The sequence below is a fragment of the Rhamphochromis longiceps genome, linkage group LG5 (genome assembly GCF_057381845.1).
Source record: "Rhamphochromis longiceps isolate RC_006_pf linkage group LG5, R_longiceps_female_GT1.1, whole genome shotgun sequence".
In the NCBI taxonomy this organism is placed as follows: Eukaryota; Metazoa; Chordata; class Actinopteri; order Cichliformes; family Cichlidae; genus Rhamphochromis; species Rhamphochromis longiceps.
Genome location: NC_140561.1, coordinates 2,878,920 through 2,888,743, shown reverse-complemented (window position 1 = coordinate 2,888,743; position 9,824 = coordinate 2,878,920).

The following is a 9,824-nucleotide window of genomic DNA, read 5'->3' as shown; positions in this document are numbered from 1 at the left end:
GAACCGGCGACCTTCCGGTTACAGATGCAATTCCCAACCCCCTGAGCCACGGTCGCCCTGTGTGTAATCGAAGTATGTGTAACATCATCACCGATGCCAGGTTCTCTCTCCATCCCTCATTCGCAAATGCAGCAGCTTGCTTCCGGCACCGAAATGCCAGTTTCGCGGCCATATTTCCTGCCTTTGCAAGCAAAGGTGAACCTTAAGTAGCACTTTTTTGTATGCCACACAAAAATGATCACAGATCAATCTTGCCACCCCTCTGAAAATTTCCTGGCTCCTCTGCTGCTAAATTCTCTGCATTTTCTGGTTGAGAAGGGCCTAATATTAGATGACCTGTTTGTGACCTATCCATCGACAATGGATATTGTGTCAGGGGTACCTGAAGAAACTAATTGAAAAGGTTTTGGAAAATTTGCCGACAGGTTTAAAACTGTTCGTATGGGTTGCAAAGATGCTAGACTGCAGGACGTCCAATCTCTGTGGAGACAGGCCTTTATCTACCTGAATAACCCTTCTGGAACTTTGGAGGTGTCATTTTATGTATCAGAATACATTTTACAGAGTTTATATGAGTTCTGGTAACATAAAGTGCTTTGAGTGTGGTGATGTTCAGCATATACGCTCATCATGCCCACACAGTGAGAAGGCAGTGGAGAGTAGCTCCGACATGCAGCAGCTGACAGGTAACGCTGTCAGTGACAACCTACCTGTAGGCTCGGGACCTACAGGCTGTGGCAGCCAATACTGAAAACGGTAACTTTGAATGTAATGTAAATGACATTGATAAGCAGGATCTAGAAAACCATGGGAATGAAAACAACAGGAAGAAGGAAGTGATGCTGCTGAAGGTGAGGCAACAGGCCCAGCTCCAGTGACACAAAGCGAAAATAAGTGCGAACAGGAACAGGTATGTATAAGTACGTAAGTATGACGACAAACTGTCTCAGTTTTCAGATACTTTGTCACAGGAAGATGAACAGTATTACTCAGTAAAAGAGATCAGTGAATTTCTGATACCTTTGGTAGACTCAGTGTTGAAATAATGTACTTGTTTCCTGATGTAGACCAGTTTATAAATTCAGTATTAATAATCAGTGCGGGGGGGGGGGGGGGGGGCGGGGATTCTGACCCGCGTGTATTTGCATATATTATAATGCTGACGAATGACTGGAGAAAACGCTGACCACGCGGCTGCGGTCACGGACAAACTTGCATTCGGGAATGGCAGATGCTGAGAGGTCCAGCGTTTACATTACCGACTGTTTCAAAGTGACAGCCTGAGGTGTTCTTCAGTAAATTGGACTACCGGACAGGAGGACCTGAGGCCTGAGTCAACCAGCACCACCTCTGGCCAAGTGCCACAGCCTACAGCCAGATCAACCTGTGACACACATCTGCAGCACGTTTGATTTCGTTTCATGCACATTTGTACCTTTCAATTGTGTCTGTTTGTGCGTCATGCAAATAAACCTTTGAAATTAATGAAATGATATCATATATTCCTTATTGGCCTACATTTGTACAAAATTCCAAATTATATACACAAAGTCATAGAAATCACCACTCCAATTGGTCATCATGATTTTGATATTCTCTTTTCCCATAACAATGAAATACGCCTTGGACAAATATGACATGTCAATATTTCATTAGTGTTGTCACATCACATCCTGTAAGCATCGTCTGTCTGTGTCTTTTCCCTGGAAATTAATATTTCCAGCCAATATAGGCAATCCATCAACATGGCTGGGGAGTTGGTAGTTATATACAGTCTGTATAAGTGTGGTTAATCTAATGAACATTTGTAAGGAGACGGCAGTTACTGTGAATTCACAGCAGTTACACAGTGATTAGTAATAAACAGCCAGTGAGAGTGAGTGGATTTAAGAAAGTCAGTGACTCAGGTGTGTCGCTTGGTTTGTCATCTGTTTGTGAGACTGTAGGAGACGTAGAAATCTTTTGTTTTAAATCTTAGTTAGGAAGATTCCTGTTTGAAAACAAGCACGTTTTGTGAGAAATGCAAGAAGTACATCTGCAGAAAGCACACCGTTACATTCTGTCCATCATGTGGACAAAATTGAAAATGTTGAGCATTGAAAAACTGAGAACGTTGGGCAAGTTCAAAATACGTGTTTGTAAGAATGAAAAACCAAATTGTTCCTAAAATAGTTATGGAAAGTCTAACTGTTGTATGTCTGTGTTCTACATGTTTATCTGATGGGAAATAAAGTTGCTATTGTTTTATTGCAGTTTATTGCAGTTTCTTGATAATTCTGAGTGGATTTACACAGTACGGGTCAAATGACCCGCAACAACATCAATGTCATGTTTTTGTTCTTCAACATAATACAAGGGTTCATTTCCAAAACTTGCTTATGATCTTCAATTTGTAGCAGATCCACTATCACACAGCAGCTGGAGCAGTCTCCAATGGAGGTCAGTCCACTGCTGCCACCTGTGGCCAAGTACCACAGCCTACTGACACATCTGCACCTGCTGCTATGATCACAGTGAGTAGAGGCTGAGTGGCTGCACTTACCCCTGGTACATCCAAATCTACCCACAAACATGTTGAAAGATGCAATGCCAGCAATGTGGATTGTCAACACTGAAAACAATCAGTAAGCACAGACAACAGGGATCACTTTTTTCTGTTTATTTAGCACCCACAACATTTGTAGTCGCCTTCTGCACAGGGAAAGTCCACACACACTGTGTGGTACCACTTTCCACAGAAGGTGCATTCAATCTGCAAGATTGAATGAGATTGTCAGAGTCATTGTCTGACTGTTTATTACTAATCACCTGCTGTACATTCACAGTAACTGCCATCTCCTTACAAATGTTTATTAGATTGACCACACTTATGCAGACTGTATATAACAACCAACTCTAACATGTTTGTTCGCAGAGTAAAGACACAGACAGACTACGCTAACGACATGTGATGTTACAACACTAGTGAAATATTAGTGTCATTTCATTCTTTCCAAAGGTTTATTTGCATGACGCACAAACAGACACAATTGAAAGGTACAAATGTGCATGACACGAATTCAAACGTGGTGCAGATGTGTGTCACCAGTTGATCTGGCTGTAGGCTGTGGCACTTGGCCAGAGGTGGCGCTGGTTGACTCGAGTCCATGTTAGTGCACAAAGTAAACTGCTCGCTTTAGTTGTGAAGCAAAAACGCTGAAACCGGAGAAATAAACCGTGCGAGGGGAACGATAACGACGACTAGAGTCTCCCGATCGTTTACTCTTGCTGTCCTGTGAACAACATCGGCGTGGTGTTACTTGTTTGCTGTTTTCGCGATCGCGTCGCGCATGAGGGTATCACCAGGTAAACTCGCCACATTTTTAAACATTTTGTTGTTCGACAGCATCACGACTGACGGAGTGTGTTTGAGACAACCTCACAAGTGTCACAGGTGACACATTTGGCGTTTTTTTGCTGGTTTGTCGGTAGCAGCTCCTGGAACGCAAGACTACCACACATCTGTTCGACCAACACCAGTTGATCTAAACGCCAGTAGATCTGGAACACCGGGTCCTCAGGAGGATGAGCCCATGAATTTGGACACGACCATTAAGTTAAATGTGTTTGTAAGCTAATCCGTAATTTAGGTCCCAGCTAAGATGAGCACTCGGCTGTCGGGGAAACTTGTTTTGTAAAGGTCGTTTAGCTAACCTGAATGAATTTACCCTGACTAAAGAAATCAAGAGAAACGCACCGGGCTGCTCAGTGACTAACCACGGTACTTTTATTATGAGTATTATACTGTAAGAGCAACAGGCTGGACTCTGCTTCTGCTCCTGTGCAGAGCTGATTATTAAATATGTGCAAACAGCAGCATGTTTTCTGTCGCTTTCCACATGTGGAAGGACATTACCGCCAACTTTTAAAAAGCTGGCACTTCAGTAACCCCTCATTAGTCAATAGCTACGGATTAAATAGCAAAGCCCGATACTTATGTACTGAAACCAACTACTTCCGCTTGGCAGCTTAAGTTAAAATGTTAATTTTTTCCTCTGATTATTTTTTTTAGCATTTTTTTTTTTACTGAGTTTGTTACAAATATTCAGGTTAAAAAACTGTCCGAATTATTTTTGAGTTATGTTCACAAAGTCACATGTGCAGTACTCTGTACAGCTTGCATCTTTTAGGACAAATAATTTGAAGCATTAATATTTCTTGTTCAATACTGAGCTGATAACACCTCTGTATGTTGTGACCAGGATGCAGCAGCAGACTGAACCTCGACTGAAACCTGCTCCATCATCTCATCTTTGCAGATGTCCATTTATAAAGCATCAACAACTCAAAGGTAAACATGATATTAGAAAATGTGTTAGTATATAAGACAGGGGTGGGCAATTCCAGGCCCCAAGGGCCGGTGTCCCTGCCGGTTTTAGATGTGTCCTTGAACCAACACAGCTGATTTAAATGGCTAAATTAGCTCCTCAACATGTCCTGAAGTTCTCCAGAGACCTGGTAATGAACTAATCATGTGATTCAGGTGTGTTGACCCAAGGTGAGATCTAAAACCTGCAAGACACCAGCCCTCGAGGCCTGGAATTGCCCACCCCTGATATAAGGCCTTTAAAACAAATAAAAAAAAAAATAAACAGCTGTCGGCAGAACTGTAGGACTGAACAACTTCAGATCCCGAGTGTGTGAGAACGGAGAAGGATCAGCTCTATTTCAGATTTGAGATAAACTTTATATTTCAGTTTGTGATGATTCTGTTCTGTTTGTGATTACAGGAGCCGTCCTCAGATTCAGACCTCAGCACCACCCAGTGACAGCAGACAGATTATCCTATATCTTCAATCTTTGTAGTAACTCCAAAATTAACTGAAGAAAACAGTACAAAGGTTAAAGTACCACATGTGCTGTCAGTGAAAGCTGCAGCTGTTTTATTGATAAAGTTAAAGACAAAAAGTCAAAAGGATTAATCACCCCTGTAACTGTGTCACTACACATCAGCATTAACAGGACCTCAGTTTGGTGTTTCAGAAAACTGCTGATCTCAGACCTGCACAACTTCTGTTTTAACACTTAGACCCCCGGAGAGCAGTCATTTTGGTTTTCTACCTTAGACCCCCGCGGAGTCATCATTTTGCGTTTCTACCTTTAAAAGCCGGAGAGCAGTCAGTCAAATGCTGGAGTCATTCATATGTATATTAGGTCGTTACCTAGGAATTCTGGAGGGAGGGGAGTGGGGGTGAGTGATTGAGGGGGTGGGGGAGCTGCTAAAAGCTGTGAACTTCCTTTTGTGTTTCATCTTGATGCATTCTCAATCATCCAGGGAAATAAATCTCCAAAAGTCACCAACTTGGAGTGTTTCAGTTTGCCATCTTGGGGAGAAATCAACACACATGGGTGTATGTCCTTTGTTGCTGACATTTATTGATAAAAACAGTACAAAAAACCAACCATTTGTACACATATTTACAAATAATTCAACATTGTCAGCAATCACTCACAATCCTGGCACTGCCACGGTATCTGTCGTCTGCATTTACCACATGTGTACCTGTAGCAGTGAACACATCGCACAGTGGCCTGATTTTTTTTGCATCTGTGTTTGACCTGACACGTGGCCCTTTTTCCAGGGCTCGGTGTGGAGGGTTCTGCCCGAAGCAACTGATCTTTTCTTGCCTTCTTCGCAGCTACATGAGAGCGAGCCAACTCTGTTGCAAGCGCCACCAGGAAGTCCACCCGTCTTTCCTTCGTCCCGGTGCATGCTTGATACAGCACATGTGCATTCAGTGCTGCCATGTCAATCATGTTATAAAACACGGCGACTGGCCAGCGCCGTGTTCCTTTGCGGACAGTGTACTCCCGAACCATCTGGTCCATCACATCCACGCCACACTTTGTTTTGTTGTAAAGGGTGACAGTGTTTGGCTTTCTTTTGGTGGTGTTATCAGTCTGAACCACGCTGTGCATGCTGCTAAGAATATAGACTGTCTTCTTCCGTTTGGCCGCATACGCCGTCAGCGTGGCAGCAGAGGTTGAAAACACCTAAGAAATAAGATAAATTGTTATTTTCATAGCCCTTTTACACACAATGAAACACATAAACATAGAACCACAAAAGACCTGCAACATACCTGAGTGGTGAATTCATTGCGAAATCATGCATGTCTTCCCATATCTTGGCAAGGACCCCAGTCGTCCCACTGGGGAGAGACTTTCTGAAAATGTAGTAATGAGGCTGATGGAACCATTCCTAGACAAGGGCAGAAATGTTACCACGGACAATTTTTTCACATCGCTTTCACTTGCGCAAAAACTTCTTGGACGGAAAACCACCATCCTCGGCACAGTCAACAAGATTCGCAGGGAAATTCCTCAATCCACTAGACAGACAGATCGCAATGAATTCACCACTCAGGTATGTTGCAGGTCTTTTGTGGTTCTATGTTTATGTGTTTCATTGTGTGTAAAAGGGCTATGAAAATAACAATTTATCTTATTTCTTAGGTGTTTTCAACCTCTGCTGCCACGCTGACGGCGTATGCGGCCAAACGGAAGAAGACAGTCTATATTCTTAGCAGCATGCACAGCATGGTTCAGACTGATAACACTACCAAAAGGAAGCCAAACACTGTCACCCTTTACAACAAAACAAAGTGTGGCGTGGATGTGATGGACCAGATGGTTCGGGAGTACACTGTCCGCAAAGGAGCTGGGCTCGTCAGGCACTCATTTTGGCTTTAGTAGTTATTATTATATTTACATGCTTCCAGCTCCCGTTTCTGCTCCGTGACAGCTGTACTTTTCCTTTCTCTCCCTCCCTCGCTCACAGACACATAACGGGTATGGCAGTCCATTCTCCCTGCAGCACAGACTACACTGCCCATGAGGCTACATTGTTTAGGGCGATGCCTGTAACACTCTGCATTCATATTAAATCATTTTTGTATAATAATTTTTAGAGGCTCTTATTGCGTGTTTTGTTTGGGTTTCCACCGGCGTGGAATTACCAAAAATAGAGAGACCATAGCCTAACATATGAAACAGGAAAATACCGCCATGTAATCCATTTATTTCAACAAACTAACTGTATTCTCAATATCACCTATTGAACGGTAATTGTAACGGATACATTTACTCATATTTTGTATTTTAAATACGTAACGCCGGTGCATGTATTACATTACTGCCCAACACTGCCTGTTGAGATCCTGAGATCCGCTCCTAGAACACCGGCCTCCAACTCCTGAAGAGACACGGGTGTCCTTAAATTTAGCAAATATTAGCTTCAGGCTAGCTTGCTATGACGAATAGGCTAATACCAGCATTTTACCACAACTTCACCAGATGTAGCTAAAAAAACTAAACTAATGTCCAGTCCAGTGGGACAGCAAGAAAAGATGACAAAAAATTATTACTTACTTGCGGTTTGGAGGTTCAAGCTGAAATTGAAGCAGCCATTGAAAGACAGGAAGAGAGAAAGATGGCAGCTTGGTCAGCACTAGTGACCTCTATAATATATGCAAATACATGTGGGCGGAATCCCCGCCCCCCCAGCGCGCCCCTGGACGCCAAAACAGTGCCAATTCAAGATGTGAGTGAAGTTGGCCCCCCCACCTTCTTCAAATCCAACAAAAGTGGTATCAAACGTTTGTGCTACGTTTCTGCTGGTTTGTGCTGCAAAAATTTTCGTTTGTGCTGCTATTGAGGAGATGATGGAGCGGGTCAATGCTGGGCTCAGATCTACCCCCCGTCCCAATCCCTTTTTGTCCCCCATAAACCCCCCACCAGAGCGGCCAAAGGTTCGCCATCGAGCCCCACCCTCAACAGAGCAATCGAAGTCACATTGCCCAGCCTTGCCCCCCTTAGTTCCTCTTCATGCCCTGTCTCCGCAGTCTGATGCGTGATGTGTGAAGGGTCCGGGCTGTGAGGATTATGGCAGTGATGACTTTTCCCAGGAGAAGCTGGGACCCTGTTTACTAGAAGGTTTTAAAATTTCTGTACTTTTAGGTGACAGGAGACATGTGGCCTGGTCAAAACACAGAGAGCTGCACTCTAAAAGATCTTTAAACATAGTAAACATACCTTGTGTGCCACAGACTGCTCCCAAACATGAGGGGACAAGTAATACCTCTAAAACACTTAAGTTGGCTTTATTAAACATTAGATCTCTAGCTGGGAAAACATTTTTAATTAATGATTTAATCACTGAGCACAGCCTTGATTTTATGTTTTTAACTGAAACTTGGTTGGACCAAAGTAACAGTGGAGCTGTTCTCATCGAGACGACCCCTCCTAACTACAGTTTTATCAGTGAGGTCAGGGCGAGCAGGAGAGGAGGAGGGGTCGCTGTCTTATTTAATGAATCATTTCAATGTAAGCAGCTATCTCCTGGAAGTTTTCAGTCTTTTGAATATGTGGCTTTACAGCTGAAGGCCCCATCCAAAGTTGTGTTTCTTAATGTTTACAGGCCTCCCAAATACTGCACAGACTTTTTTAATGACCTCAGTGAACTGCTGTCTGTGATCTGTGTTGATTTTGACTGTGTAATTATTGCTGGGGATTTTAACATTCATGTGGACAACCCTCAGGACAAAGGGACTAAAGACCTGAGTAACACTCTGGGCAACTTTGGGCTGACTCAGCATGTAACAGAGGCCACACATAATAGAGGACACACTCTTGACCTACTGATCTCCAAAGGCCTGAGCATTTCAAAGGTTACTGTGTCTGATGTGGGCCTGTCTGATCATTACTGTGTTTTCTTTGAAAGTAAAATCTCAGCCCACACAAATATATCAACAACAGTGATCACAAAACGGTGTATAACTGAACACAGTAGTGCAATTTTTAACCAGGTCTTCCCATTAACACCTGACCTGCCCAGAGGGTCAGTCAATGAGCTCGTCAATAGCTTCAATGCTAACATGTTAAATGTAATGGACACTATTGCTCCCATTAAGGTGAAGGTTATCTCTGGAAGGAAAAAGTCTCCATGGAGAAACTCCACACTGGTGAAAAATGAAAAAAGAGAGTGTAGGAAAGCTGAGCGCAGATGGAGAAAAACAAACCTCCAGGTTCATTATGACATTTATAAAGAGAAACTTCACAATTATAATTTACAACTGAGGAATGCAAGGAGGTCCTACTTCTCTGACATCATCACTAAAAACAGCCATAATGCTCGGGTCTTATTTTCTACAGTTGACAGGCTAACAAACCCTCCTGTGCCAGTGGCAGCTGAACTTCATTCGACCATGGCCTGCAATGACTTTGCCAAATTCTTCACTGAAAAAATCCAAAAAATTAGACAAGCAATTGGTACATCAACAGCAGATCTAGGATATGTACTGTGTCCACCAAAAAACAGTTTAAACACCATGAAACAGTTTCAACCTATTAACAGCAAAGACCTGGAGGACATCTTAGGTCAACTGAACTCCTCCTCCTGCTGTTTAGATGTCCTGCCAACAAGTTTTTTCAAAAAGGTCTCAAAGACTTTAGAGTCAGACCTGTTACAGATCGTCAACTTTTCCTTAATGTCAGGTGTGTTTCCAGAACCACTAAAAACTGCTGTAATCAAACCTATACTGAAAAAGGACAATCTTGACAAGACACAAATGAACAACTACAGGCCGATCTCAAATCTCCCGTTTTTAAGTAAGATCATTGAAAAAGCAGTTTCCCAACAGCTCAGTTACTTCTTAAAACAGAATAATTGCTACGATGCCTTCCAGTCAGGTTTTAGACAGAACCACAGCACTGAAACCGCTCTGACCAAAGTGTTTAATGACATATGTCTGAATACAGACAGTGGAAAAATGTCAGTCCTAGTT